Genomic DNA, 7,151 nt, shown 5'->3' with positions numbered 1-7,151 from the left:
ATGTTTTCCCAGATGCTTGTTTACTAGTAGTATTTCTGTTTTTATGAATTGTCTTCTCTAGTTTTTGGCTAGTTTACGTATTGGGGACTTAATGTTTTGGCATCAATATGTATAAGTTCTTTACATAACATAGACATGAACCCTTTGTTATATTTGCTGTGAATGTTTTCTCCAGATGATATTTTCCCTTTGATTTGAGTTACATTAGTTTTGTCCAATGGTTATTTATTTCTATAATGTACAAACGGACCATCCTTCATAATTTATTTCAACTTAACTTATGAAGTTATCATCTCTTGTGCTCTGTTTAGCAGCACCTATGCTAAAATTGGAACGGCATAGAGAAGATTAGTCTGGCCCCTGTGCAAGGATAAATTCATAAAGTGTTTTATATTTTTTATGGCATAAGAATTATATCTCAATGAAGCTGTTAACCAGAAAAAAAGAAAAACCAACTAAAGAGTTAAAGTAAGACAAGTTTCTTTTTAGAGTGAGGATTTTATTTAAGCTTTTCCTATCCATATTCACTTGTGATATGTGCCTGTAATTTTCTTTTTGTGTATTTTATCATTATCAGATTTTAGGAAGAAGATCATGCTTTGCCTAATGGACATAAACGTACTCTTATCTCTTTTTGTGCTCTGGATATTTTATGCAACATTGAAACCATCTGTTTCTTAAAAGTATGAAAATTGTTCTGGTGGAAACATTGGGACAAACTGCATTTTTTTTAGTTGTTATCAAATTATTTCTTCAACTTCTTCTTCGGTTATTCTGTTTAGATTTATATTTCTTGAGTTATTTTTAGTAATCTATATCTTTCTAGAAATTATTCATTTCATTGAAGATTTCAGTTTATTAGCCTGCAAGTGTGCATAACATTCTCTTTGGATTTGGAGGAAAAAAATCTATTTTCTGTATTTTGTCCTGTCTCCTTTCTCATTTCTAATTAAAAATGTTCCCTTAATTATATTTGACAGAGGTTTGTTTATTTTAGTAGTCTTATCAAAAAAACCACTATTTGAACTAATTTATCATTCTACAGCTTTATGTTTTACAATGTATTTATTTCAGCTTTTATCTTCATTTACTGCCTCTTTTAAAATTACTTTTCCCTGTAATTTTTTTTTTTTTTTTTTTTTTTTTTTGCCGTATGTGGGCCCCTCACTGTTGAGGCCTGTCCCGTTGCGGAGCACAGGCTCCGGACGCGCAGGCTCAGCGGCCATGGCTCACAGGCCTAGCTGCTCCGCGGCATGTGGGATCCTCCCGGACCGGGGCACGAACCCGTGTCTGCATCGGCAGGCGGACTCTCAACCACTGCGCCACCAGGGAAGTCCTCCCTGTAATTTTTAAATAGAAGGCTTTGTTAATATCAATTTGGATAATCCCAGCCTGAATAGTTTTATGAAGACTGAAATAAGTTGTGGGGAGAGAAACTGATGTATTATCATTGTGTGCTTATCAATCAGGGACCAGCAAGGACCAGAGAGAACTGCACCAGCCATTTCAGTAGAGGGAATTCATACGGGAGCTGGTTAGGGGGTGCTGGAAGCACTGAAAAGCCAAGTGGGCTGGTGGATTGACGTAGAGATCCCCACCCACACACACCTGGAGGGACTGAAGAATTAGGAGGGAATGTTCCCCGACCCCAGGGAGCCAGAAGCACATGTCTGCTGAGAAGCCACACAAGGCGGAGCTGGGGCTGGGGACGGAGAAAGAAAATGGGGAGGGTAACCTGGGTTTTACTCCCCTCCTCTCCCCAGTCTCCTCCCAGTGCCTCTCTTTGGCAGAAATTAACCAGAAGCCAGTTGGCAAAGGAGCCTGAGAAATGCAGTTTGCAGGGAGTCAGGCTGAACAGGGAAGGGCAGCCAGTGGACTCAAGAATGGACAGTGACCAGCACAGACACTTTCCCTTCAACCCAGGTGAGGTCAGAAGGGTTTGTAATGCTAGTAAGATGACAACCCCAGCACCAGGATGCTGTCATAGCTTTGCTTTGTCCTACGGGCCTCAGCTTCTCTACCCTTTTCTCATTCTCCCTGTCTCTGTTCTCACTTTTGATCGCTGAGCCCATTTTAAAAAGTTAAGTCAAGTTTCTGTCTGGGCTCTTTCCCTAGTCAGTTCTCTCTCCTTTGGCCACCTTACCCACAGCCTTGATTCTAACCTGGACCTGCTTATGGGGGTACCCAGCTCTTTATTTCCATTTGTGATTTCTTTGGGCAACTCCAGACCTGGATTTCTAGCTGCCTAATGGGCATCATGGATGCCTCCGAACCCTTGTAAATTGGATTTATAATGTTCTTTTCCCCCCACATCTCTTTTGTTCCCTGGATTCCTTTCTCAGTTGACAGGACCTCCTCCATCCCGGCATCAGAGATGGCCAGCTTGGAGTAACCCTTAACCCTTTCTTCTCTCTCCCATCCCATACAGGTCTCTGCACATCTGTTCAAATCTGTGCCCTAAGATTTCGCTGTTTCTTTCTTCTTATCTCGCTGCTCTTGCGCCAGCTCTGAGCTCATTATTTCTCCTCTGGTTTCTTCTAATTTTTATCCCTTTCTCTATAATCCCCCCTGTTCCAGTCCATTCTTCACATTAATGCAAAAATGATGGTTTTGGAAACAAACTGTTCATGTTACTTAAGCTGTAAACTCCCAAAGGGCCTCCAAGTGCACAGTATCTGTGCCAGGTGTCTTCACTCTGGGGTCAGCTCCTGCCGCCTCATCCCACCTCCTCTTTTGCCATTTTCCATCACCACTCTCTGATCCAGTTGTGTTAGATTACTTTCTCTCCACTGAGCAGGCCGGGTTGTTTTATATTCCCGCATCTCTGCACCTGCTTCTCTCTGATTCTGAAAGGCAGTGGTTCTCAAAGTGGGTTTCTGGGCCAGCATCAGCATCACCTGGGAACTTACTGGAAATGTGTTGATAGTTTCTCAGTTCCCAACCATACCTACTGAATCAGAAATGCTGGAGGTGAGGCCTAGGAATCTGGGTTTTTAACAACTTTCCAGGTGATTTAAACGCAAGGTAAGTTGAGAACCGCTATTGTAAAGGACTCTCCCTTGCACCTTGAGTCTTACTCAATTACAGCTGCCAGCTTTGAGTAGCCTTTCCTGTTACCCCTGGGCAGGGGTAATCACACACACATATAAATACAATTTAAAAATTATTTAACAGACGCTTGCATAATGCTTACAACCAGGTGCTGTCCTTAGCACTGTAACAATTGAAAAGCTTTTAATCCTCATAACAACCAGAAGAATCAGGGGCTGTTAGAACTACTACTTTCAGATGAAGGAATTGAGGCACAGATTGGTTAAAGTAGCTCAAAGCCATGCAGCCAGTGAGTGGCAGAGCAGTGGTTTGAATTCTGGTCACCTGGCTGCAGTTTCTGGCCCTTTACCCCAGCCCTCACTTGTCCTCAGCAGTAGTAGCTGTATTAAAAGGATGTGCCGAGAGGCTGTGTGTGATGGGCAAACCAGTCTACTGTGCATTGCAAAAGTTTTCAGTGGTGCTGTGTGTGACTATTTCTTCACCTTAGCCAGCACCCGCCCCTGCCAAAGCCACGGAGAGTGGGTTCAGTGCAGGGTAGCTTCTCTGCAGACTCACAGTTCTGCTTACAGGTTTTCTCTCTCTAGCTGGAGAGGCCCTGGGCTAACGATTTGGAAGAGCTTATTTCTTTTGAGGGCCAGCTGGCCCAGGAGGCCTGAGGATCAGGCTTCAGTGGGAGTTGTTAATCTTGAATAAGTCAGACTATTTCTTGAAGTATTTTGGAGACCTTTTAGAATAGGTGACAGTATTCTCCCCAGGACAGCATAGGCACTGCCCAAAGAACAGTTGGCTTAACTAGAGGTTTATAGAAATCAGTTCCAGTTCTGAAGCATGTTTCCACTTCTGTTTGGTTCCCTAATGCACAGGATTTCTAGAGTTCTCCAGAGGAAAGGACCTTAGTACTTAGTGCCTCTGTGTTACATGTCCAGCACTGCATTCTCCACTGTGAAGATGTGAGAGAAGTATAAAATCGGCTTATGGGGGTCTTCTGGTATATATAGTTGGAGAGAAGAGATAAGGCACATGCATGAAGAATTAGGACAAGGTGTGATTTTATATATTAGCATACAGTAATTAGTGTGGATTCAAGTGCCAGATTGAGTGATACCAACAATTAGAGAACAGGACGGCACGTTGTAAGATGAAGATTGTATGTTATGAATAGTAAGTATAAAATGAGTTAGAGAAAGGAGATAAATGAAGGCTGGGGTGTGGAGGGGAGGTTTTAGGAGGGAGTGAGATTCGATCTGAGTAATGCAGGAAGATGATAAATAATAACATGTAATTGAGAGCTTTACTGTGTGCTGTGTACTCTTCTGAGTGTTTTTCATTAATTCATTAGATTTTTATAATAGCCCTGCGGGGCTTATTAATAACCTCGTTTTACAGATGAAAGTTAAGTAACTGTTCACAGTGACACGGCTGGAAGGTGGGGGAGCTTGGATTTGAACCCACAGCCTAACTTCAGCTGTTATGCTTAACCACTCCACTATAGAAGTAGAGTTTGCTCTTTCTTCCAGGACACTTGGGAGCCCAGCACTTGGGTTGCATAAGGGTGAGGCAGGACCAACCAATGAGCAGCAGCATATGGGACAAATGGGGCCTGGGTGGTATTGGTCACCAGGTGCCAGGAAGATAGTCCAGCCATGTGTCCACCTGCTAAAGCTGGGCAGAGAGGCAGAAGCTATAAGCATTAGCTACAGGTGGGAAACAGGAATTGGCAGACCCTTGGGGGCGGGGGGTGGGGTCTTCACGTCCTCAGCCTCTGCCTTCTGTCACTTCCCTCCCCATCCTGCTAAGAGTCTCTCATTTCAGTGACTTGTTTCAACAACAGCCTTCCTTCCTAGCTTCTCTCAGCCCCAGTCAATCATATTCTCCCAGCAAGGCTCCAATTCTGGAAAAAACCCAACTGTCTATGAACTTTCTCCAAGCCCCAGAGATGAGCAGCCAAACTCTGGTAGAAAAAGTTACCCATCAAGGCCAGTGGGGTTTATAAAAAAATCATGATTGCTGATCGCAGCTGCATCCTTAGCACTGCCCATCCAATCCATCCTACTATAGGTACAGAGCTGTTATCTCTTGTCTGGATGCCTGAATCAGCCTCCTAACTGGTCACCATTCTTTTCCCCCTACAAACCAGTTCCCAACAGCACCCAGAATTAAAGAGCATATGATGTCCCTCCCTGCTTACTCCTCAGCCCCCCACTTGCTTCCTATCACACTGAGAATGAAATTCACAAGGTCCTTCCTGACATAGTTTCTTCCTGCCTCTTTGCCCTCATCTTCCCCTATATTCTCCCTTACTCCACTCCACTCACGGCGGGGTTTTCTGTTCCTTAGTACTTCAGGCCTTGGCACTCATTGTACCCGCTGCCTGGGGCTCCCTTCCCCAGATATCCCCATGGGGGACTTCTTTCCACTATTCAATGCTGTCTGTTTAGAAAGGCCTCTCTCCCCGTCCCCCACCGTGGGTAAAGTTACTCTCTCTCCATTTTTTATCATATTTTTTTCCTTCAAAATATTATCACCAGATGAAATCGTTACTTGTCTACCTCTTGTGACAGAGACTGTTAAATGCTTATTCTTTTCTTTACTAACAGAACTTTATTTTCTTTGTGGCAAAATATATCCAGCTGGGATTATATTTCCCTTCCAACCTCCCTTGAAGGTAGGAGTAGCCAGTACATTTTACATATTACATATGGGCTAGGGCTTCAGGGAAGGCTCTTTAAAGGGGCCTGACTTAGTGGGGAGGCACCTCCTTTTGCATTTTCCTTTTTCTCTTTCTTCCTGCTAGACTGTTAAAGGAATGGCGCTGTGGCAGCCATTTTGGAATACGAGGTGCTCTGAAAGAAGGAAGCCACATGCTAAGAATGGTAGATCAGAAAGATTGGCAGAGTCTGTATTACCCACGACGTTGTAGAGCCACCCTATGAGTTTTGAATTGCCAACCCCCAGGTTTATTTTATGTGAGGGAAACTAGACCTCTAATTTGCTTCAGTTGATATTATTTGGGTTTTCTGCTATACTCAACCAAGCCTATTCCTAACAAACTTATTTATAATCTTTCTTCCTTGACTAGAATGTAACCTTCACGAGTCCAGGGACTTTACTTGGTCCTTTACTGTTGGTAACTTCACTGTTACTACTAAATCCCTGGTACCTATAATATTATCTGGCACGTAGTAGGTGCTCAATAAGTATTTACTGAATGATGAGTGTATGGTAATGGAGAGGGCCAGACGAGACTTCCTGAGTGCTATTTGTGGGGTATGGATCAGCCAGGGTAGGCTAGGTTATGCTGAAGGAATAACACCAGAATATCAGTGGTTTACACAATAGGAGCTTATTCCTGCTTAATTATGGTCATCTTCAGGTCTCAGCAGGTTTCCAGGTAGCTGTTCTCTCTGTCCACCATTCTCGGCTGCTTTGACATTGTAGCGTCTTTTCTCAAGTTCACCATGCTTCAGAGTTCACCCTGGCAGAGGAAGGGAGCATGGAGAACCATGATTAAGTGCTGAAATGCTTCTGCCTGGAAGCAGAAATGGTGACACATACCATTTCTGCTTATATTTCATTGACCAAAGTTGGTCATATGGCCATGATGAACTTCAAGGCGGCAGGATGGGGGAGAAATGGAAATATTGGAGAACACAGGGAGTGTCTGCCATAGGCTCTAGGCAACCTCTGAAACTGCTGGGGAGGGAGTGGGTAAGAGGCCTGAGCACACTCAGACGGAAGAAATGGTAAGTAAATCCAACTGAGGATGCCAATCCAGGGGGGAGAAAATAACCCATATGCACATTGATGCTTCCTTGAGTTTATTTTTTTGAAGTGTGAACATGACAACTTCTTGACCACATGGTCCAGCCTGTTGCTCATCCAGGATTGTTGATAGCATCCGCATGTGTGTATTAACTCTGGACCTCATTTTTGGTGCCTTTGGTGCTCTCCCACTTTGTCCTGCTACCTGGGCCTGCACCCTGGGCAACACATTTTAAACCCTGAACTTCCATATCATCTATTCTCTCATCCGAACTGTGTCCCATCACTTTAGGGTTTTGAATTAAGCCATAAACAAATTCAAGCTAAGATGTGAAAGT

General features: G+C 43.6%; 1 pseudogene; it reads left to right on the top strand.

Annotated features, from left to right (window-relative positions):
* The first annotated feature begins 298 nt into the window (after window positions 1–298).
* On the top strand, window positions 299–398 carry LOC117308407 (U6 spliceosomal RNA; annotated as a pseudogene).
* Window positions 399–7,151: the final 6,753 nt, after the last annotated feature.

Source organism: Tursiops truncatus, chromosome 15, assembly GCF_011762595.2.
Source record: "Tursiops truncatus isolate mTurTru1 chromosome 15, mTurTru1.mat.Y, whole genome shotgun sequence".
NCBI lineage: Eukaryota > Metazoa > Chordata > Mammalia > Artiodactyla > Delphinidae > Tursiops > Tursiops truncatus.
Note: the sequence above shows the minus strand (reverse complement) of the source record. Positions and strands in the feature narration are given on the sequence as shown.